Source organism: Apteryx mantelli, chromosome 1, assembly GCF_036417845.1.
Source record: "Apteryx mantelli isolate bAptMan1 chromosome 1, bAptMan1.hap1, whole genome shotgun sequence".
In the NCBI taxonomy this organism is placed as follows: domain Eukaryota; kingdom Metazoa; phylum Chordata; class Aves; order Apterygiformes; family Apterygidae; genus Apteryx; species Apteryx mantelli.
The window spans coordinates 216892840-216918772 of record NC_089978.1 but is presented as its reverse complement, the minus strand read 5'-3'; positions in this window follow the sequence as shown (position 1 = coordinate 216918772).

Here is a 25933-nt window from a genome sequence, read left to right as displayed (position 1 = left end):
AAACCAGTCTTCTGTGTTTGTATAAAGAGAACATTCAATTTTCAGGGAAATGTCAGTAAGATTATTTTCTTTTCTTCTCTTTCTAAAAATTTTTCATTTTTCATTTTTTTATCCTTGTGAGGTCCAATGTGTATTTGAGGAGCTGTATTTTTAAGTAATAATGAACAGTTCTGCAAAAATATACTGAAGTTTTGACATTTTTTCTTATCTTTTGAATAATTTTCATATTAGCTAGGAATGAGGGGAAAAGAGAGGGGGAAAAAAGCAGTAAATAATATATAGATAAACAACAAAAAGTCTCCCTAGCAGTCAAAACCTGACATTTTGCATATGCAGAATGCTAACCTTTATGTACTTTCTGGCTAGGGAACGGCTCCTCGCAACTCACAAAGGATATCACTAATACACGGGACCTGCTACAGGCTACATTCTCGCGCAAACACCAGAACAAAACCCAGCTGTGCAAGATTCACATAGACTTACGAGAATGGAATACAGCTCCTTAGTGGTAGTGGTGACTCCGGACTGATTTTCCAGTGGTTCTTTAGTCATATTTTGTGATCTAATCATAATGGTTAGATCCTGTTCAACTTATTGATTTTTCCGTGTGACTGCTGAACTGAGAAAGGGTAGGTGAGAGGAAAAGGGCTAGAAAAAGCTGCATTCTGCTACTGTCTTTCTCTGAACAGAAATCTGAAAAATTCAACTTTGCACTGAACAAAGACTTCATCCCGAGCTAGTTGCTCATAAAAAAGAAAGCAAAATGAGGCCTAGATTCACCGTAGTCCACTGGCAAGGGCAGTCTCACAGCTGAAAGAAGCTGTGGGTTCAAATTCCCGCAGGTAGACGAAGGAAATTGCGCTTAGTTGTCTTGACTGAGTGTCCACATTCATGTGGTTTGTCAACTTGTGGAAGGATTTTACACTTTTTGGTTTCAGCCATGGGTGGTGTCCTACTATGTGCGAATTAAATATTTATTAGCACAGAAATGAAAAAATCAGGTGCCCCACTTCTAGGGCATATGTCCTGATTACCCAGATAAGGAGCCATTCTCCTTCTTTCTCTCAGAAGACTTTTGCCATTTAATGCAAAGTAGAACAGCACTAGCGGGAAGAACTGAGGAAGAATGACCTCAGAACATCCTCATGTCGGGTTGTTAAAACATTCTCCTGAGAAGCCAAAACCCTGCATTCTAGCCTATTTTCCAGGGGAGCATGAAGATTTTATTAAAATGGAGCAATGTCAATAGGAGACTCTGAGCAGGTCCCTCCTTAGAACGCTCTTTTACATAATGCTTGCAGGATATGCTCATATAAGTTTCTTCAGATGGAGGGATGGCTGAACTGGGATATCACTGCTCAAATAATAATAATAATAAAAAAAAGCCTATCACATGGGACATTTGAATCTGAAAAGCACTTCAAGATGTTCAAGACTGTCTTTTCCTGGGAGGCGAAAGATGCTGTGTAAAAAGCAAACCCTCTACATCTAATGGTTGTGATAAGAGTTTTGTTTATTATAGCTATTATTTAGAGCAACCCTTGGCTGTGACATGGGGAGATGTGGGGAATGGAATTATCCTGGTCTAACTTTAGACCTAACTTCAGAAAAATAGGCAATCTTGCAGCTTGATTCAGCTGACCTCTTTTAGATTGCTACGTTACATTGACATGACCCTTTTATTGTCTGTGTCTGCCGATTACACAGAGTTTAGATAATGCGTGTTGGGTAAGATGAATCCATGCAGGAAATGTACACTTTTGAATCCCATAGTCACTAAACCATCTACAGTGTTTTATCCAAACCTCCTTCCATAAGAGCCAATTTGAAGCTGACTGGAAGAACACTTCCACCGCTCACACATTTTGGCGGTCTCTCTGGTCCCTATAGAAATCTGCAACTTTGAGTGGTTTGCTGTTGCTGACTGAAGGTCATCATGCATTTACTCAATAACCGTACATATCTGGAGTTCAGCATAGCAAGAGCTGGCACTGAATAAAAACTTAATTTGAAACAGATGAATACATGCTGTTTCTTGCAATGAATTGTGTGCAAAGAGGGTATTATGCAAGGTGGACAGAGGAGCCAAAAGAAAACATAACAGAGGAGAGCTATAATTGCTGAATAAACAACCTAGTTGCCTTAAGAGTTGAGTAAGGAAATAAATATGCTGCCAATGGGAAAAATATCCTTCCCAGCTCTATCTTAATGACACCCAAGAGCAAAAAGATAAGTGTGTTCAGTATTTAATTTAATTTAAACTTGGCCATTGCTATAATCCTTGTAAGAACTATCACATTAGTTGGAAAAGACTGTAGGCTTCGAATTATGTGCATACATGCGTTCCTGAGAAGAAATGGATTTGGAGCTGTGCATAAGTGGGTGATAAATCAGGACCTAGTAGACAGCATGTAGAAACTTCCTATTCAGTTCTTTGTACTCCAGAAATAATATAGTACATTTATGATAGGACCCTGAATCACAGGAATCAAAGGGAATATGACTAAGATCTGCAATGGGCACAGAAACAAGCCATTAAGGGTTGATTAAAACTCACTCCAGTCACAAAACACCCGTTAACACCAAGCTTCCTTCAAACTGATGGCAAGATTATTAATCAGATACCCTTTATATTCACATATCATTTTATTCTGATACTTCTAATGTATTTTACAGAAAGACAATCACAGAAGTACTCATGCATTCATTACACACTGAGATTCTCAGCAATACAAAGTTGCGTGGTTCTGTGTGTCAGTGAGAAGCACACATCGCAAGGATGAGCAAGCAGTACAAATCTACGTCACATGAGTACAAATGCTGTCAATCCATATGGTCAGCTCACATTGCCTTATTGCATCTTGTTAGTCAGAATCAAATATAAGATATACAGTAAAAATGTTTCCATTTGCAAAGGGAAAGTAGATTTCATGGAAGACAGTATATGATAGTGTCGTAACTTTTGATTATTTTTTTCCACAGTCCTGCATGCCTCATATTTCTATTGATCCTTAGTTAAGATAAAAAAGAGCTATATTGATGCTGTAAGGCATTAAAAATTCAGAATTATCTATTGCAAATTTGAAATGCTTTTCTACCATTTCTTCTTGCTTGTTTTTGTGACAAAGCTTCATATCTTGGAGAAGTTGCATTTGGTGTCTAACTTGACCTTCACTAAATGCTCTCTATCAACATCAATGAATTTCTGAAATGTGCTTTAATATGAGAGAATTTTTTGCCAGTTGTCTTGATTGGAAACATGTGGTGAACCACTGCAAGACCAGTTCAAGATGTATTTTGAAAGAACATGAAGGGATGTCTGAAGACCACAGAAGATCTACCCCTATGCTTTATGTATAAGGTTACCTAGACTGACCCCAGCATAACCTCCAAAAACACAGCATGGAAGGGATTATTTCAAAGCTCATGGACTCCTCTAACTGGGTTACTGATCTAGGGGTTGTAGAAATATGCCTTAGATTTACACTTTTCCTCTAGCTCTGCACTTCTACAGCATTATGATTTAAACGTCCAACCACATAAATCGCATGTTTAAATGAGGTCGATGTGAATGTGAAAAACAGCTTACCTTCCTTCCCAGTAAGACCTAGGAATTTACAGTGGGTTTTCAGTCAGTGTTACAGGTCCTGATAGATAGTGCAGCTATAATGCATGTTGGTCTGATTGCATATATGCACATACAAGCACACAAACAATTACACACACACACACACATATACGTACATAGTGGATGTATACAATAAATAAGATTCAGCCCAAGACCCCCCAGAACTGCCTATTGGTGTGTCTGTAGCTCTCATTGACATATCTCAGTGTTGTGAAAGATTACAAGGTCATCGCAGCACCTGAGGAATGCTTTTCCTCACCCTTAAATGCTTGATTAAATTCTGAAGCTCAAGGTAGAATTAGCTGTGAATTTGGGCCAGGATGCTCCAAGAGATCAAACTGAGTTTTAATTGAAAGCTACTGGCACAGCACAAATTAAAGGCATTCTCCTCTTCATGTAACTCTTCTGGTGTATAATTATTTAAAATAAATTTGACAGTACTTATTGTTTAACTATTGTCAAGCTAGTCAAAGCTACCTAGAGATCCAGGGAGGAAATGGCACACTGAGAATTTAATATTGCTCAGATTTATATTGGTTTTCTCCTGGCCTCACAGATAATAAGGGAACACTGCTGTGAAAGAGCAAGCAGTCAAAATAAAAAACATCCCTCCTTGCTGCGGCTGTATACAGAGAACATCATAGCATTTTGGGCACTGATTCTTACCTTTCAGTGGGAAGAGGTGAAGCGAAAAAGTGGAAAATGGGCAGGAAGTGCACTTCTGTTCTTTGTTTTCCTTTGTTCCAAGAATCCTTTGATGCTTTGACATTCCCTTCACTAATATGCATAGACAAGTTCACAATCCAGTGTTCTCAATATAGAAATTAACATCTAAATTAACATCTGAATTAGACATCTAAATTAAAATTTAGGTCATGGTAAAGGTATCATTTACTCTTATGCTTCTGCAAGTGGAGAGAAGCTTTGCAAAGCCATTACAGCAGCTCTGATGGAAAAAAGTTCTTTTATAATGTTCTTACCAAACTGCACACAGTGCCTGACTATTCCCTGCGGTTAAGATCATTGTCCTTTCTTTCATAGTTTCAAAAACCCATTAGGCTTTTATCATCAAATATTGAAAAAAATGAATTTGTTGGAATAATTGGGCCGTGAATTATTTCACACATGAAGATCCCCTGAATCCTAAAATGAGACAAGTCATGGATAAATGAGATTCAAAATGGGGGCAAATCTGGTGGGTTTTTTATTCCTTCCTTTCCCGCACACCTCTTCTACTAAGCAATGTTTTCAGGAGTGGGCCTAATATTTACAATATATTGGACTGAAGAAGGCTCAGCCGTGTATTACTTTGCCATTGTACTTAAGTCACTCTGCTTATCATAGGCAGGCTACTCCTTGGATAGGCTGCTCCTCTGAGCAAGGCTGCAACTTGGCAGCCAGTTTCCACCAAATTACATTGTGCAGTGAATTATGAGTTGGTGATTTGGGATCTTTTACAGCTCCTGGACCTATTTCACTTGGCAAAGAAATTCTCATTTCAACACTTAAATTTAGATAACTGCACCACTTTATATTATCCTGAAAAAAGAGATAGGAGCCAGACACTGCCATCACAATTGCGTTCATCATTCAAAATTATGTGGCAAAAAAAGGATGGAAGAAAGTAGAAGGCTGCCTTAGAGAGCGCAGAGCAAAAGCTTTTGTTGCATTTACAACATACTGCCCTCAGCAGAGGTGTTGAAATCCACAGATGACCAGGACACGGGCTAAAAAGAAGATAAGGGCATGGTCTTTCCTTGTGACCTGTGAAAGATTGAGCGAGACACTAGAACTCTTCAGAAACCTTAGAAAACACAATGTCACAGTGAATCTCCCCATTCTACTTACCGAAAAGCCTCAAAAGCATCTGAATGCCAAACCTCAGGTGGATTCCATGCCTTTAGAAGGTGTGGATGACAGATTTGTTGAGCAAACAAATCCTCGGTACTTGCTAGGACAGCCGGATTTGGACAGAAGACCAAAGAACTGCCGGAGAACTGCCTGCAGGAGAGCCACGATTTCAGCAAGTCTCTTCCTCTCCTAAGAGCAGCAGTTTGGTGGTAAACAAGGAAAAGTCACCCAGCCCACACAGTGAGAAGTGGGAAAGACCCGCAATGCTCACATTAGAGGTGGGCAAACACTGCTGATTTGTTTTTACCCTCAATTACACCACCGCTGTGGAGATGAGCGGGATATTTATGAGAGTGCCTACCCAGGCCATTACTGCTGTGCACGAGGCATGTGACAGCCTGTAATGTAGATGTGAGGTGAATGCAAAGAGATCCTCTCTAATGAAAAAGGGATTGGGTTCTGTTAAGCCTCTGCCAGCCCCAGCCTTGCAAATATTAAGAGAAATAATGAAATATAATTAAAAAATAATTTTCTTCTAATGAAACCAAATTAAACACTAAGCTGGTGCTGCTGTGTAGGAAAATAAAGTGTAGGAGTATCAGCGCCAGGACGGTTTAATGCTGAAGGGAGGAACAAGGTCACTCATTAGGCGCGGTGGTAGCGCTCGCCTCCGGAGCCGCGGGAAGGAGGCAGAGGTGGGAGGATGAGCCTGCCGTGGTGGGAAGGGCAGGGTGCCTAACGGCTCCAGCTTTCTGCTTCAGCCATGCTACTAGCCCTTCTCTGTGATGTTGGGCAAACCTTTCCCTCTCTGCCTTTCCATCAGAGCGCAGAGTATGTAAACGGCTGGATCAGGCAGTCCCTCACACGGAGTTTGTGTAGTTTGGCTCGGTGGATGCTCACAGAATTCAGAGAATTACCATTTCTACGTGGATTTGGAGTGTGGGATATCCTTTAAGAATTAGCAGCAGTGAACTCAGTGATCGTGGTGGGTCCCTTATGTCCTCACTCTGTGAAGTGCTGGACTGCTCCAGTTTTTTGTCCTATTTATTTGATTTGTCACTTACGATATGGAGATGGTGAACAGTAATTTTATACCAGTAATATCAGGAAAACGGGCACTTTTCTTCTGTCCTTACAGCACTGTAGTGTGACATTGATAGCCCTGATCCTAAATAAATCTTTCCCTTAAACATGAAAGCCTGGTCACAACCATAGTAGCAATAAGAAAAATAGCAAAAAAATACATAAACCTATTTCACAAGCAGAGCAAAGTGGCTCCCATTAGCATATGCAGGGTGGTTTTTTCAGTTTTGTTTAATTCTTCTGGTTCAAATGAGCTGCCTTCCTCTATAACAACATGAGCTTTCAACAGCAAGATGATGAGCTCAGCAGAGCTGATGTCCAGACTTGACTACACAAAACACAAAGTCATTTCACTGTCCGCCCCTGTTATTTGCTGAAAAAAAATATGCATTACTTGGGAGAGGGCCTGGCTCTCCCTGTGTACTCTTCACCTCCCAGCTGCCGGGCCTATGGGACTCCTCTAGCCTCAATAAAGTTTTAAGTTCCAAAATGCATCAACGAGTCAAGATTATTTTTACAAGCCAAACTAATAACACATCTAATTATACCAATAATAGAAAGGTCAGACTGTCCAGGCAAAAGCTATCCAGTGTCACTTCTGAGGCCAAAATTTGGAGCCATAACTCCCTGTGAGACATCCTGTAATACAGAGTTACCTTCAGGGCATCATAATACACTTCTAGGACATGCTATCCAGCTCCGGAATGCTGGGGATATGATTTCAACCTTAACTGGGAATCTACTTTCTTTTCTGTTCACATCTTTGTTTGCTGTACTTAAAAAGACGTACATATACACACATGTGTATATATATTTAATTATTGCAAGTTTCAGCTTTCTGTGTTTTCTTTTGAGATGTGGCTGGTTTGCAGAATTCCATTATGTCTGGCTGGTTCCCTGATGTCAAAGCAACCTAGTTTTGTTAAAATGTTTAACATAATGAGCCAGTAAATCACTCAAACTGTTTTATATGACATGGAAGCGTCATGGTGAAAGATGATGAAGAAAGTTATAAAAAATATTATAGCAGATGAGAACCAACTATTCTAATAATCCAGAAAAAAAAAATCTATCCAGATGTCAGGAATTAAGTTAAAAAGTATTTCTAGGGGTTTTTAAATGCTTTATGTTTCCTTTTAATTGTTGTCCTCAAAGAAAACTGTAGCAATGTTTTCAACATGAAGCTGATTAAAGGCATTTAATGATACCTAACTTTGGACTGATAGCTCCTTGGGGGAAATGATGAATTCATTGGTCGTTGAATCAGATTCCAAATGGGAATTAGCAAGCAATCCACGGCTCTTGCTCGCTGAGACAGGCTGAAATTATGCAGAAAGGCTTGAAGTACAAACTAAAGCTTCCCCTGAATTCAGCACTGTAGAGTTAGGTCCTCACACAGAGTTTCCAGGATCAAGTTCAAAAGGACCCTTTCCAAACCACATCCACAAATTCTTGCCTAAACCTATAATTGTCCAAAGTGAGTGAGGAATGAGCCTGAAAATGCTTATTCTTTTATTGGAAGTGATGCGATAACCAATATATTCACATATAAATAAAAGTTTCTATCAATTTTTTTCTGATAGGGGAAGATATTACCAGAAGTCCTACAAATAGAATATATCTGTGTCTTGAAACACAGACCATGGCAGCTGGAAAGTAACACAAGTATAAACTCAAATTCAGATGAGAACTATGACAGCTCCTATTGTCAAGAGTGATTAAACAGGGATAATAAAAGCTTTCCAAATTTCAGTTATTTCAGCTTTAATGTAAATAGATTGAAGAGAAAATGGAAGCGTGCTCTACAATTGTAAAGATAATATAGTCCTGTTCCCAGAAGCTTCTGATTTCTCATTTAAATTAAACTAATCTGGCTTTGGATGTCATTGCACTGTTTGTTTCTGGCATAATGGAAAGGGTCCCAAAGGCTCCAGTGTGTTGTGGATGAAACCCTGGTAGACCTAAGACTCATTCCATTGTCAAGATTTCTTCTGGCAGCTCTCGGAAGGTCTCAACGGAAACTACCCAGATGATTATGACCACTTCCATCTACACAGCCACATTAGGTAAATAATCCAAGTGAATCACCAGCCATAGAAATTAGAGATGGAGAGATTTTTTATATAATTTCAGCATAGAACTTGTGATTTTCATAAGAGAAGTGACAAAGATATTAATAACAAGTAGCAACATATTAATTTCAGGAGGGATTTTAGCTGGGACGTACACAAGACTTGGCCTTACTTAATTTCTTCGTTAATGATCAGGCAGAGAGATAAACAATATGTTAAGGATATTCACCACCTGTGTGAAATTGGGAGGTACTGCCAACTCCAGTGATCATAGAGGCATAATGGAAAGGGACCCAAAGGACATAGACGTATGATGAAAAGAAATATGACTTTCAGACCAAACAAATACAAATAAGCACTGGAGAGCGGAAGGGAAGATGCAAGCCAAAACTGGCTCCAACAGAGGAACAGACACAAAATGGGAGATAAAATAACCAAAAAAATAGCTTGCAATAAGACATACTAGAAAAATAAGAATAATCATGGTAAAAATAAAAATGAGCAGAGGCATCTTTTGCTCAGCATAGGCAGAAATGCTGTATCAAAATGTCTCAGTCAAATAGCTGGTGCTTTATAAATTTTGGTATCTAGGTAGACCTGATGTCTTGCCTCCCTTCCTTTTCCTCCCTCCCCCCCTTTTCCTTCCCTTTTGTTTTCTCTTCCTTTTTTACCTTTTCCTTTCCCTTTTTTCCTTTTTCCCTTCCCTCTGTTTCATCCTTCCTCCCTCCCTACCTCCATCCTTTCCTTCCTTCCCTCCTTTCCACTTTTTTTTTTTAAGATGTAAAATTCCAGCAGACTCCACAGAGTAAGGGCTTGAAATCACTGTGATTAGTCCCAGCTCAGTGCCCAAACCACAACACTATGTAGACAACCTTTCCTTGGGGAGCTCTTTTCCCATGAATCTCATATTCTTGTCTTCATAGTAGCACAGCTTCAACAGGAAAGGCTGAGCAGTTTCCCTAGTCCTTCCTGACATGGATCAAATCACCTTGAGGAGGACCTCAAATTCCAGGGTCCTCCTTTTTCTGGGCTTTTCCTACTGTGCTATTGCCCAAGAAGTGGGCTGTAGTATCCCCTCCACCGGTGCTGCAAGCTAGGCTCAATGCTGCAGTTTAGTCATGAAGGCAATATATATATTGGATTGAATCTTCCCAAAGACACAAGAGGTAGAATTCAGCTGCTTCAGCGCAGGTGTCTAGGGTGCCTTCAGGGGAGATTTGGCCTGATCTCCAGGGGCAACTCCAGAAGGGTGTGTGTTTCTCTGAAGTCCCATGTCCTATCCGCAGCACCGCACAGACGTTTCAGAGACTTCATGGCCTCTCAGCTGGCTCCAAGTGCCTAAGTTTGGGCTATTGAATCCTACTCAAGGAATCCCAAATGATTCTAAGTGGCAAATAGAAATATCTAAAAACATACAACCATGTGAGAGTCGTTCCTCTGAATGTACACAGAGAAAGAAATTAGAAACATCTAATTATGTTTTCCTAACAAGTTAAATAGAGTTTATGTTGTTTGTTCTTTTGAATTTAGGTAATGGAATTCTGTCCAAACTTTGAAGTGATGTTTAGACTCTTCTTTCAGGACCCTGTAGCTTGCCTTCCTATTACCTTCAGCAAGCAATCAGGTCTATTTTCCCTTAATTAGACCTTGAATATATTGCATGGGGCTTCCAGTATTTCTTAGAAATACACTATCTGCTTGCTTTTATACTGGTCGATGCTGATACTCAAATGACTAGCTTTCTGTAGAACCCGCCTAATTGAAGAATATATTTCACTGAAATGATAGCTGTCAATATAAGCAAACTGCTCAAAACTAGAGAAGGCCATTCCTAACACTTTATACAGTTTAAAAATGCAATAAACTACCATCTGCAGATAAAGTTAGAGAGCAGAAAATATGGAAAGATATTCCAAACATGTAAACTTAAGTAGAATTTCATAGTCATTTCTTAGTGATTATGCCCTATCACATAAAGCTAGAATTTTGTAAGGCAGAGTAAAATTCAATTATTTAGAAATGCTCTGCTCTCTTCATGAGAGAAAAAAACAAGTGCTATCTCTATCAAATTAAGCATTAAGTGGTAGACATAAGGAGAAATACATAAATATATGCATTTTTAATATTTTTTCTTAAAGTAGTTCTTAAAAACATATGTTTTTAAAAGCAGTAGTACCCTGCAAACCATTAATGTACTCTGATACTGTTGCAGAAGATCAAAAGATTTTATATCATCATGTTCAGTCACAGTGGCCCAGCCATGAAAACTAAAGGAAAATGAGATGTGCATCCTTTTCTCAACTAGCTGAATCCAACATGCCATACCAGCATTTTATGAAAAAAAATGGTTCCTTTCTCCGTAGAAATTTCTTAGGAAGAAAACACTTTTAAAGTATTAAATGGTATTTGTTATTAAAAATGTTGGAATAACCTGGGTTAACTGCTCAATATATTTACAGTGCCAGTTGCTAAATTGGAGCTGCTGCTGCAGATCACTGAAGACTATTATGTGAGACTACCTGAAACATTTTAATGTGATTAGAATAATTTAGAAAAAATGTGTGTTATATTTCTCTAATTAGGTTACAAGTGCAAAACCAGGGCATAATAATTAAAAGGCGGCTTTCAGAAATAGCTTTGCTACTTAGTTTTCATTTCTTCATATAGCAAGGAGACAGTCTTGTTAGGTGGCTCTCCAGATTCTCTATCCTTGTGGTCACCAAGTCCGGTTACGTGAGAGTTTGAAGACAAAACGTATAGTGAAAAAGAGGAGACAAAACAGTCAGAATTCTGGGGTATTTATGACGGATGATCTGTGAAAGTAGTGTTAAAGTGAATCACAGCAAAAGCCAGAGGAAAGAACAAGACCTTGTGTATAGTACAGAGCCATTCCATGTCCATCCACATTAGCGTTTCATTTCAGATGAGTATGTTTGTAAATTGGATCTCTAATGAGGAACAGAGATTATACCATGCTTTGGTTTTGCAACACAGATTAGTTTCACACAAACCAAATTCCTTTTAGATGAAATTAAGTCAGAACATGCACTCCAGCTGATAAAGTACATTTAGTCCATTGGGCTAGGCTAGAGCTACTCCAAAGGAAAACTCCAGAACATATAAAGTGTGAATGTCACGTCTGATATTTGAAAACAAGCATCTCCAATCTCAAGGCACATCAGAGCTTTGATTGCTTAACTGTAACTTCCAAAATCAATGAAGCTTTAGGAATGAATGTTTGCTGGATGTTAAAAAAACCATGATGAACTCAGGACCGCTATTTTGGCACAAGGGAGAGTTTTGCTTTTCAAAGAATATTCAGGTAACATTTTTCAAACCTTTGTGCTGGCAAAACAGCAATTTTGTGAACGGGGGCAAAAAAGTGGTACAGAAGGCTAACGTATATGGCAAAATAGATTCAATTAAAATCTAAAATGACCGTTTGCCAGAAAGACAAGATGTATCACCAGCCCTCCCAGTCTGCATAGCATTTACTTCCTTTATATTCATACAAGAATTCATTCTGCAGCTATATGCAGACATTTACCCCTGTGAGCTGGAGTAAATTTTGGAGAACCTGGTGCAGATATGATCCTTCAGTCTGGGAAGGGCAGTACACAGCTTCACTGGCTTCAGCCCACAGCTTCTGTTGTGAGTCCTTGTTGACTGCATCTTCCATTCAAGGTCTTTTGCAGCCTCTCTATCTAGAAATTAGTGCAATAAAACTCAGTGCAAGACTTTACGGAAGGTGATAACATTTTTTAAATAAAAGTTTGCCTTCTCCAGTGTCTAAAAATGCTTAACAGTTGTGCTGCCTTGGGGATGCTTTAACCACTCCAGCTATTACTGGCTTATTTTTTACTTATCTATTCTACCTCTGCCTCACCTCTTACACTGAGATTTTTAGCTCTTTGGGGCAGAATCATCTTTTTATAACTGTGACAGGTACCATTTTCTCAGCCAAACAGAACTCTGCTCTTCTGCTGCTCCTGATAGCACTCCAAGAAGAATTTTTAATAAATACTAATACATTTTAAAGTCTCAGCCCAAAGCTCCATATCTGTGAGAATTTGAAATTAATTGGGCACTTGAATTTGAGCTGTTTTTAATGAAAACAACAGCATTATAAACAATTCTTACTTTTTATTTTGACTGGCTTAATTTAAATTAGAGATTAGCAAGTCTTGGTTTTCATCTCAGTCTTAAATTGCTAAAGTAGATGATTATGGCTTGGTTCTTAAACTGGTTTCCTAATTTTCATGGAATTTTTAAATACAGAGACTATTTATTTATGTATTTGTGGCTGTGAAATGTTCACTCTTTTATTAACCTCTAATAATAAAATGTAAATTCTGGGTCTTGTTAGAATCCTCATTGTGCAAACGACATCGATTCAAACACAAAAATGCTACACAAATCACAGATTCTTTACATGAGATCATTCCTATTTTTGCTATTGGGGTGCTTCCACAACTGAGAAAACCAAAATTCTTCTGCTAGGCTTTATTATTTCACCAGAACTCCAAGTTTAAAGAAGGTAACATTACTCTTTTAAAACATTTTTTTTTTGGCTTTTACTATTTAAGCATAGATTTTGGAGTCCCTGTTTAAGCTCCTACTGCTAAAAGTTTAGGCCATACATATGCAACTTCCCAATAACTTTTACAAATCATTGAAAGTTGCGATACATCCGCTGTAACTGAGACTTCTTAAAAGGATGTTTTATTCTTAAGCTTGTCCCTAAAAGGAAAGAAAAGAAGGCAATGGAGAAAATGAGGAAATACTGAAGGTTGTTCTTACATTTCTGAAACTGGTAATGAGACATATTTTGTGAATCACCCTCTGAAGAAGATGCCTGTTTTTCACTACTGACTATTGAGAGATCTCAGAGTGACCGGTTCAGATTTAGCTATTTAACTTTTAGGTTTCTAAAATTAGGCAAGATGAATCGCACATGAAGTCACTAAAATGAAACAGCATTTTCTGGATTGACAGAATTCTAAAAATAAGAGTTTTGAATATAAATGCAGCTTTAACATGCTGTTCTGCAAACCTGTAACTGCAAAGTCTGGATAAATCCAATACTTGCGATAATAATAAAGCTATTTACCTGAATTCACAGTCTTGATGAGGACCAATATATCCTATGCAAAACCTGTCAGTAACTCTGAATTGTTAGGGTTACAGTAAATGGCAAAGTATAAGTTGTGATTTTGTTGATTTTGTTATTTTATTTGATTCATTTTCTAGCAGACTACACCATTGTTTTATAAGCACTGAAAACATGGAGCTTAAAATATTTGCAAAATGTGTTTCTTTAAGAGAAACATCTTCTCTATAAAAGAAGGAAAAGGAAGAATAATTTTTTACCCTGCAGCAGTGGATTAGGCAGTGTTAGCTCTAGGGTCAAGACTTACCTTTCAATATTTACTTGAAATTCTTTCCTTATATTAGTCTGGTACATTCTGAGTAAGACACCAGCACAGTTGTGACATTTAACAGAATGTTTAATGTAATAAATTATTCTTTTTAGCTATCTTAATCTTGGCAATAGCTCAAATTGTAAAATCAGTTTTATGAAGCCTCCACCTGAGTTAAAGCAGCAAGTGCAAATAATCGAGTCATTTTTAAATCACTTAATTTGAGATATTTTGAAGGATCTTTTTAGTGCTACACATCTAACATAAATTTCTTGTCTTTACTTGTGCAAGAAACCACTAAGCTCCCATACTTTTTTTTCCATTCTGGTTCGTACTGCCAGCAAACAGAGCTCTTCTAGCAAACAGCTCCATGCTTCTTTCCATGTTAATCTTCATACTTGGAAAAACACTCTCCAAAAATGCATTTATCAAGTCAGCTCCCTGGTGACAAAATTTATCATGAAGTCTCACTTTTCTTGTGAAGCATAAGGGGAAGGATAGGGCATGAATGCAAAATCATGCATTGTCGTCATACAGACATATCATCCTCAGAAAGCAAATGCTGATCTTCTCCTTCTACCTCCTGAAATTGCGCAAAGCATTTCACAAAGCAAACTCACATTTTTGTCTTTCACTGGAATTCAGACTAAATTCGGCATGGCACAGTAAATGTCTAAAGACAGACAAGAGGAAGGGCAAGGAGAAAAGGCAGATGAAAATGACAATAATAATTCACAGACACGATCAAGGAGTTAAAAGTTGAAGGATGTAGTCTGTCTGCATAGCTGAACTTGTGTACTGACGGTACATAGCAGGAATTGCATTTAAGTAGATGTTAAATAAGATTGATATGACATTGCCCCCAGTGGAGAACTTTCCCTCTGAATTACTGGCCTTGTCATTGAAGCATACCTAAAAACTTTGATTAGAGATCAGCAAACCAGCCTTTGGTGTTATTCAGAGTGACAGCAGTTCTGATATTTTCATCAAAACTCTCACATGACATATAGTCTCACATGCAACTCCTGGATCAATAAAAATCTGCACTAGTCTTCAGCTTTGATTGAAAGCCATTCTCTGTGTGAGTTGTTACTGTGAAAACCTGTTCAGTGGTACCAGAGTGGAGAAACAGGCTTGGTGAGAAGTAAATGAGCTGTTCATTATAAGGTGGATTTGATTCATTATTAGTCATTCAAAAGGCTCATACTCTGAAGACAGGTGAATGTGTGATGTGACAGATTGGCTCCCTTTATCGCTTTGGGTAGAGAAATCATTCTCATGCTTCATCATGACTTTGGCACAGACATGCTTCCTGGGAAAAGTGTCCCTCAAAGAAATGCTCCTCCACTTTTCAAAGAACTCCACAACAGCCCATAGCTACCCATCCATCTTCAGCTACCCTTGTAAGGAATTTCCCTGAACAGTAGTGAGACTTTACATTAAAATAATAAACCGACATATCCTATGACATCTGCTGGAGACGTGCTTACCTGAAGAGCTATTCCAGCAAGCTGTTAGGGGCTCTGTGTTTCTGGAGAAGTGTCATTCTCTTATCAAAATACAAAACCCTCAGCACCAGTCTCCAGCCATTTGTTTCACTGTGTAAATGTCATATACACCAGCTGATAATAATAATCTTCCTAATTAAAAATAAATAAATAAATAAATAACCACTCCACTGTTTAGACACTTATGGCTCAATTTAGCTGCATTCAGTATCATTTGAAATGCTCTGAGGCAGCCAAGAAGTCTTTATAAGGCTGGCAGAAATAGCACAGGACCTCTGGGAGATCCATGGCCTACCAGCTTGAGATCAAGACATATTTTGGTGTCTAATGTAGGTATCTAGAGGTTTCTTTGTAGTCTGTAGAGATCTAGTCAAGGCAGTCGACAAAGCTCAGTGAACAAGTCAGCTCATTCTAAGATGGACACCTAGGTCTGGATTCAAATGACTTCTAGTACCATTTGAGCCACCACAGAGCATCCAAAACAATGCAGCATTGCAGAGATGACATGGGGCCCATGGTACCTCATCTCGTTCTGGAGCAGCGGCTGGAAGTTGGGAGGGAAGGTAACGTAGGGCACCTCAAAGGTCACTAAGCATGTCTCCAAGTTGCTTAGACAACCGACAGAGCTTCTAGCATAGGTAGGTACCTGTATGTACCTACTTCCAGACAACCGAACTTAAGTGTCTTGGACAGACTCTCATTCATGACTCATTCTCACACTGAATGCAGTTTGCATTCTGAGCTGAGGATACTAGTCTTCATTTGCTTTGTGGAGTGCCTTACAAAATTGTAAGCATTGGAAAAGGAAAGTGAGCATCAGTCAATCAAGAGAAGCTTGTGAATAGTCAAACAATTACTCATTTTGCTTATAGGTATGCGTACTGGCTGTCCTTCACAGCAAAAGCAAGACTCTGGGTTGTCATACCATTTCAGTCATTTTTGTTTCTATCCCCTCCCACATTTTGTTTGACCCCACAAGCCATCTTTCAAAATCCTTCCTCCTTTCTCATAGTACATTTAAACCTCCTCAGATCAAAACTTCAGTGCCTTCCCCACTTTTCCCCACCTCCTTCCACACTTCCGTGAGCTGCTGCTCCTTCTCTGTTTCCTCAGTCCACAGTTTCAACTCTATGCTCCTCACTTTTTCGCCATTACCTTCCCAGACCTGACTCTCAGCTTCCCAAAACCGACATAACCACTGTCCTTACTCATAATATCCTCTAGCAACCTTCATCTACACCTTATACCAGTCCTCAGCCCATGACCCTGAAGTCCTGACAGTAGCCCCTGAGCATCCATAAGCCAAATCCAACCCCAAGACCACAATGGCTCCAAGCTTTTTGGGGGATCTGTCCCTCAGCGAAGGCTGGACCTCACGCATTGCCAGTGTCATGATCATTCTCTTTTTTTGAGGCACGCAAGGTAGAGACAAGTCATCACAGCAGTCTACTTCTGGGGAAGATTGATTTTAGGTGGTACAAGAGGAATGTGGGGAGCCCTCGATCTTTTGCCTCCTTTTTGAATTTTTTCTCAAATGGATAAATGCTCAGCTTTTCAAGTTCTCTAATTTGAAAACTTAAGAATGAAGTCCACAAATATCTGCTTTCTGTAGTCACAAGAAACTCATCCCACATATTGTGTCCTCAAGCCCTTTCTAGTCCTTCACAATAACTACAGTTTCAGAGTTATAACCTTAATCTTGAGCCCATGAGAAAGAATTGGCCAAGTGCTGAATCCTCTGTGTATCTCTAGACACAAGGAGGAACAACTCAGAAGCTTCTGCTCTTTTCTCCTGCATTCTTCTTCTGCTTTGTTGTACTAGATTTGCCCTTTTTAACAGTTTATAGGAAGGCAGGTGATTCACAGTTATTTTTCCATTTTCCCAAATCCTCTCACAGCAGAAGAAAAGAAACCTTTTTTAAAAAAAGCAAAAATAATTCAAAAAAAGAACCTTCACCAATAAAAAAGCAAGACTAATTAATACTGATATTGCCACATCTTACACAGCTACCAAGAAACATCATTTCTGGAAGGTGTATGGCAAAAATATAATTTCTTCTCCAAGAACATCTTAGTCATAATGCTCCTTGCCAACTGAATCATAACAGGAACTTCTTTGTGGGGTGATTTTTGTTGTTCTTGCTGTTTTATGCTCTTTTATTTTATTTGTTTTTATTAGATATTTATGAGGATGTGAAAACAGGGGCTTCAGAAATCAGTGGTAGGACTTGTCCCACTGTTCAATAAGCTATTTTTCATTTTTATAGCAAGTCCTAGTTTCTCCTTTCTCACCTTAAACCGATGCTGTTGTGAACACTGCCCAGCTCAGGCACCTCATTGCTTGCTCCTGGTACAGGTTTTTAAAGCTGCAGGTGTGGTGGCTTACATCACTTTCCAAATCTAGGTCATTTTGGCTAAATGGGTTAGAGGGCACCAGCAAGAGTAGCTCAGACAGCATTTCTGAAGGGATGGAGCAATAAATAGTGGCAGAGAGATATGTAACTGAGGCAAGATGGATGCGGTAATCTATCTATAGCCACAATTTAAGATTTAATCCACTGTTTAAAAGGCACATGAGGAAAGAGAAATGTACTTTCAGATAAAGTTCCTGAAAAATGATTTTTTCCAGAAGTACAGCACCACAAATTTGATCCTGTACATTGTGTATCTGTAAAAGAAGGACAGAGCAATGGCCTTTGTCTCATGAAATTTAGATCCATTTTCTGATTTTTTCTGATGAAGATCTGCCTGAACTTGAGAAAAATCACTTCCAATCACATTTCTGAAAAAGCAGTGTAAAGTAGAAGACCGCTCCTTGCTCTTAGAAACAACATTGGCCTTATTGCCCAAATTCTGCCTGAACCTGATGCCTGCCTTTGCAGAGCCTTGGAAAACCTAGAGTTAGCCTTCCTAGGAATGGGGACTGTTGTGATAGAAGCCTAAATCTTGATGATTTTCATCTTCTTTTATTTGCAATGCCCAAACCTGTAAGCAACATTGCAGCTGATGCTTTGCCCACACTGAGCATATCAACATAATTGTCACCCAGCGCTTAAATACAACAATCTCACCAATACATCTCAGAGGAAATGCACTTTTTTTTGCTTCAGGATTACAGCATTCACCTTCATCCTAGTAAGATTTCAACTGTCTCTGATCTTTTCTTTCCCACACTACTGTTTAGCAAGTTATTTCCCTTTTATCCTCACTTTCCCTTTTATACTTTGATTTCTCCTTCAGAAATGTACCACCCTGTACCTGTTTTTGTTAATGCTAGAATATCCCATGGACCATGCAGAATATTTCTCCAATTTTTGTTGTGTAACTTTCAGTTCTCATCCTGGTCTCCCCAGGGCTCAAAAGCTCTCCTTTGCCCTTCCCAACAGTTATAACAGAATTTACAATTCTATCATCCAAATCATCTTTGAAAAGTGTAACTAGCACAAACCTATTTGATAATGCCCTCCCAGCATGGCAGGGAATTACTGACTGCAGTCCATTTAGACAAGTCGATCAACTGCTGAAAAGCGAAACTCAGCCAATGAAGAGGAAAAGGAGACACAGAGACATGAAATGAATTGCCTAAAGTAAACTACAGAGACCCTTGAAGGAGAGACCTATCTAAAACAAAGCTTAAGCTGGAAAGTAAGGTTCAGCCTTCACATTGCAGCAGCTGTCACTGCTTCATTCTTTTATGATTCACTGCTGTGCTGTTGCTGAGAGGAAATTAACCGAAACAGGATTTTGCAAAGAATAAAGTGGTACTTAAAGGAAGCTACAGAACAACTGGGCATCCTTTCAAACAAAACCTATTCAACCGCTCACTTCTTCCAAGCACAGGTGGATGAAAAAAATAAATAAATATTAAGCAAAGGTAACTAATTTGCATCCATCATAGTTTATGATCCCAAAGTTTTAACAACCACATCAACCCAAATGCAGTGGGCTGCTTTTCAAAGTGCATTTTTTCTCCCTTTTACACTGTGCTGAACCACAAATCCTCTTCTGAGATGAATTATTTTGTGGACAGTAGGTGCTGCCAGTGTTATTACAGAATCATAATATTTTGAGATGGAGAAGATCTAATAGATCAGCAAGTCCATTTTCCCTTCGTGGAAAGAACATAGTCTTCCAAGGGGGATATGTCTTATATTAAACTGAGGCCACACAGTGACCACAGCAAACACTGCCCCTTGCTGACATCTGTGTGTGATACAATTTGTTTTACCCTATCAAAGTCCTGCCATATCCTCTCCTGAAAAGGTTTTGTCACGAGCTACAGGGGTTTGACCTCTGCCTTACAGGCTGCAGGGAGCCCAGCAGGAAAATTAACCCAGATCACTGCCATCTCCTTGTAACATCTTTCCTGGAGTGAATCATGAGCAGGCCTGACCAGCAATGACAAAAGCAGCTTATTTCTGGAAATTTCTGCCTTTTTTTGGAGGGTCTGTTACATTAGCTGCTTGTCCATCTCTTACTACATATGTGAAACCTGATGGTGCTGGGCATGCACAGTGTAGTCCTGCAGCACATGTTCTGCATGCCTAGTCATCCTCCAGATGGTCAGATTTACCACCCACGGGCCGAGCGAATTTCCCCTGCATTTATATTCCTGCCAACATGAATTTCTCACACCTAAGCAGTGGGTCTAGAGCTTCCAGAAAATATCAGCGCTGCCGCTGGATTTGCAGCAGGATTGCAGGAAACTCGTTAATCCGGGCAGCACAGGCTGATGTGCATCCTCCCGTGGATCAGGTTCAGACAACCCGTCAGCATAAACCTCTTCCAGTCCCGAGATAAAACCCAGTGTGGGAACTGCACTAATTGCACCTGCATGCAGTCTAACATCAGAAATCAGACAGTTCTCCTCAGGCCTCTTGGTTAGAAAACCCCTTGAAAGATGGCAGATATGAGTTCAAATCATCTCAGCCAGATAGGTTTAAACCTTGGTGTCTCACATCTGAGTTAAATTAGAAGAAAAGAGAGGGGGAAAGTATAACCCCACATATTGAGTGTAAAACCCGGCCCAGGAACGAGAGTTATTTGCAACATACTTCAGCTGTGAAGTGGCCCTGAGGGACTCAATTTTCAAAATACATATACACACTGGTTGTTAAATGGGCAGCGAATGTGGCTCTTCTGCAACATTCCCCATTCTGCACAGTAAACATGAGACAATTCAGAAATGACTGCAAGGCTCATTCAGGGGAGGCTGTAGAGGGAACTAAGAACTGCAGTCTCTGCCAGACCTCATTTTTCAGCCAGAATGGCAAAAGTTGGCTTCAATAGGAACGTACACCCAAACCTGGAAAAAGGAAATCTGATTTATGTTCTCATGCGCCCTATGCTGGAGTCAGGTGCCAAAAGGTACTGCTGATAGTGCAAATGGACAAATAAGTTCCCTTTTACTAGACCTAATCTCCAAAGGTAGGTGATAGCGTATGCTTCAGAATAGAACTGAGATTAAAGGCAACATACTGGAGAGATCTCACCTGATCTGTGAAAAAGAGGATAAGGCCAGCAATCAGTCTCATAGTGGTGCTTAAGAGTTGTTAGTGATCAGTCAGTACAAAGCAACAAGGGTGTTATTATTTTATTCACTGTGACATCTGGATAAGGCACCTAACAATGAATTCCAGATCTTGCTGCCTTCGTTAGCTGATCTGCCCCCATTCACCCTTTCAAGCAAGTTAGACTCCTCCATCATATCCACTCATCTCGCTGGCTCTCTGAAGATAATCTGTCACTTTGCTGTGTTCCCCATTTAAATTATCATAACTCGTAGGGCTTCCTTAAATCTCAGGCTTTTTTGTCGCTATCAATAGTCGGCTGTGATTTTTCTTATCACTCTAGCACCAAGAAGTGCCGGGAAATATTATCAGCTTTGTCTGCAGGGAAAGGAAATGATAACTGTCAGTCTACCCTGTATTCTAGAGAGCTCTTCTACGCCCCAGAAACAAAGGCACTTGCTGGCAGTTTGACAAGCCTTTTTCCTTTAGTTAAAAGGAAAAATAATCAAAAAAGATCAATAGGAAGTGTAAACTGCGTGAATTTTACTGAATTGGAATGACATTCTTGTGTCAGTCAATCTACTGCAGACGGAGGCTGGCTACAGATGCATGCAACGATTTAATGCAAGCTTTGGATGCTGTTGTGTTACTAGGAAGAGCAATCCTTGGAAGTTAGGGGCGGCAGAAGAGGGTAAAACGAAAGCCAAGTTTTTTCATCATGTTGTAGACTGAATAAGCCAGCAGGCAGGAGATTTCCACAGGCACAAGGGCAGCAAGCACACAAGTCCTTCTAACATTTCCATGAGCAGAAGGCGTTGGGAGCACTCCCGTTGTCCACTTTCTCCCACGTTGATTGAGACCATGGGACTCATGACCATGAGATCATGACTCTAAGACCATGGGAATGGCACTTATTAAAGTAAGAAACTACTATTATTAATCTTTATTTAAATTAAACAGCATTTTTCAGCTAATAGAAAGCTCAGTGGAAAATGGAGTTTTAAGAGGATGGAAAATATCTGCACATGCAAGTGGAATCGAGCTATAGTTGCAGCTGAAAAAAGAAAAGGATGCATGCGTATGGGATAAAAACACATCTTTATCAAATAAAAATTGTGCAGAAAAGGGGTTAAAGAACTCCAGCAAAAATCATTTTGGGTCAAATTGTGCAATGTTCCAAAATGCATTTTTCTTTATCCTGAAAAAAGAAAAAATCTTCTTTTTTCTCCCTTGCCTCTCTTTTACTTTCATGTTTGCTTTATTCAGCCACTAACCCAAGCTCCCCATTCTGTTTTCAAACCCGCTTATTATAGCAGCAGTTATTGACCGAAAGATAAAGCCTCTGTTGCAATAGGTGCTATTTAAGTACAGTACACATCCCCTAAAGAGCTTAGTCTGAATAACGCAGGGAGAAAAGATATAACAAACAAGTGGCATTCTATAGAGAAGTGATGTTCTGCATCCTTGTACTTTCTCCCCATCCTGATTACCTGCTTCTTTATTATTATGCTAGGCACAAGATTTCACTCTTTAGAAGTACTTTACCAGAATAGCTAATGTTACTAGTTGCTTCATTGACCATTGCAAACTCAGGGATAGTCCTTTTACTGTAGCAGGAAGGAGCATTGTTACAGCTGTTAATGCTATTCTTCCTTGTTTCTTAGCATTTTATTGGGGTCTGCAGGCTTACAAAAATTCTTTAACTTTCCTGCATGGATTGTCTGCAAACGCTCTGCAGAAATATTCTCCTTAAAGACCAAACAATGCAAGACACACAACATTAGCAGAGGTTAAAGGAAATATTCAACTGACTGGCTAATAGAAGGGAAAAAATCAATTATATGGACACATCTTCAAAATCCAAAGCCCTTTATGCCTTTTCTTGTCCTTGAGGATGTTTTATCTGATGCAACATTGCTATTAAAGTACCTCAGCTCTACTGAAAATAGTATTGACTAACATATTGTAAACTCTTCTGGGCAAGTACCACATTTCTCTTTATGTTTAAGCAATTTAATTGTTATTTGGGCCCCTGGGTAGTGCTTTCAGATAAATAAAAGTGCACCATTGTAAGACAGTAGGGAATTTGAACAGTAAGTTCTAAGTATGGCAGGAAATAATGGTAAATCACTGCAATCTGTAATGTTTTCATATGAAAGTGGACCTGCTAAATGAGACTACAGTCAGCAGAGGTATAGGACAACTGCAATGAGAAACTTTGCTCTCTTTCACTGTTTTATATGGCCCCCCAACAGCTCAGCTGCTGAGCCCTTTTCTCAAAAACTCAAAAACAGTAGCAAAATAATAATGGACAACATGGAGTCAACAAAATCTGTCATTCTGGAGTCAAACTTTCTTGGGAGTAATTCTCAGCAGGCTTATATCCTCATTTCTTCCCCCCTTCTCTTTTTATACTTCACCAATTTATTCCTTTAAGTTCCTGAAATTGTTCAGAGCCAATCTAAAATTTTCTGACATAATTTTCGTTGTGACTTGTGACTTGAAAATAGTGACTTGTCAAACTCAACACGATTCTCCAAAAAATCCTCTTTCAACACAATGGTGCTTAGGAGAGAAGCTGAAACAGAGTTTTTTAATCTTATCAGAAGGGGACATTTGAATCTTTCCTTCACATTTGGATTTTTACTAAACTAAATCTCCAGTTACAACATAAAATTTTGTATTGTGTTTCATTTAAAGGAGAAATAATCCTCCCATTCTAGTTAACACTTACGGGTTTTCAGCTGGAGCACTGTTTACAGTCCAGAGCATGAGACTTCAGGAAGGAGAAGATCTTTTGGAGTTACTCAAGAAAAAGAACAAAACTGATTAGTAATATAGAAAATAAAAAATATGAGGAAATATTGAAGGAATTGAATTTATTTAGCTTAGTGTCTTCAGATATGTAACCAGATTGATAAAAAAAAAAAGAAAAAAAAAAGAAAGGGAATAGAATGGTTTTTGTTTTAATTTTGGATGGATACTCTCTTATAGATGCCCCAAGAAGTACTAGGTTTATAGTAAAGTAAGAGGAGTTCAGGTTAGACACGAGGAAGAGCCTAACATTAGTGAGGCTAAAAAAGCACTGAAATAGTTTACTTGGGGAGGCTGTGGAGTCTCAACAGCAAGAGGTTTTTAAGATCTAATCAGAAAAAAAATCTGTGAGAAATGACAGATGATACTAAACTTGTGTGAGGACTAAGGAAATAATGAGATTTGCCCTAGTCCTTTTTCACTTTATTTCACATGATTTGGTAATATTCATTTCTTATTATAATGCACATGGAACAGTAACTCTTAATCACACACCTTTTATGGTTCTTTTGATTCCGTTTGAAATATCAGAATTTCCTTTGCAACAGAAGTTCCAATTTTGAACCACCTCTAATGGTACTGTTAGAGATCTAAAGGCAGAAAGAAGTGTCAAAGGGTCATATGCAGCTAAATAAATGAGGGTTTCCTGAAGAGACTGCCTTGCCAGCAAGAGCTAAAAGTCACCGCATGGAAGGTTTTAGCAACTCTTGCTACTCATTAATAGTGAGGAGACTATTTACCTCACGGAAAGATGGTTAAAAGGTCATGCAATAACACTACTGGGAAGAATAATTTTATGTGAATATTTATAAATATATCACATTCCATCTCAAAAGAAATCTCCCTACAATAGTAATAATTAGCAACTGCTTTGATTGAATTCCAAAACTTGTGAGTTCCCTTAGATTCATATATCATCCCCGGGATTTCACAAAGAATTAGGGAGGGAATAGAAAAGGGAAGTGGAGAATCTTCAAAAACAATTACAGCGATTGTTCCCCAGAGCCCAAACACTAATTTAGGCAACAAATAAAGTTACCGCTAATTGCTCCACAAAACAGACACTCCAAATCTGGAGTGTAGCCTTGGTGTCTAGCTCAGTTTGCTCTGCTACAAACTGGTCCAGTCGTCTGTCTGGGTATCGAGTCGATGTCGATGCTTAGATGCTTAATCTTCCTCTCCATCCCTTGGGTTCCCCTGGAGCCTGATACTTCCAATGAAAGAACAGGAAACAAAGGCATTGGGTGCCGCAAAAAGAAAAAAACGCACAATGAACATTAGTGGTAACTATTTTAATGTTAACTGTGTCACACTGTCACCAGCACAGACAGAAAGAGGCGAGGAGAACGGTATCACAGGTGATATTACTTCTATTACCAAAAGCAGGGGTTGAACCGCAGGACAATCAAAACAGGGAGAAGCATGTGCAAAAATAATAGGATGTGCACATAAACCTTCAATTGTCATAATACGTCCACAGCTGATTTTCTTGTGTTTGGGGCAGTCTTAGCATTCCAAATTTGGTAAGCAGAACTGAGGCAGAGAAATTACGCTCTTTGCTAATTACTGTTCATAGTACAGTAGAAGAAAGTAACCTCCATCGCGCAGAAGGACTCCGATGAGCTGGGGCTTCTCCAGGCAGAGAACAAAAGGTTTCCTCCCAAGAGATAATTTGATTTCACTATTTGCAGTAAGTGATAGACATTCCCTTTATTTTGTCATATACACGTGGAAATAAATAAGAAACCACAGCTATTTTATCTTTTACGTAACACACGTTGAAATTCACAGTTCTGACTGAATTACATTCATTACATTTTATTGCAAATGCAGGTCTAACACTTCTGCTTGCCTTTCTACCCAAGAATATGTTTCACTTAGCTACTACAAAAGTTAACAAAGGCAAAAGTGCAACTTTGCTAATATGTCCGTTGTATGGAAAAAAAATGCTTCTTCAGATTACTTCTACCACCACTCGTTAATTAATTCTCATAGCACTCCTGTAAGTATTAGCATCTGTTAAACATTAACACACACAGGCAAACGA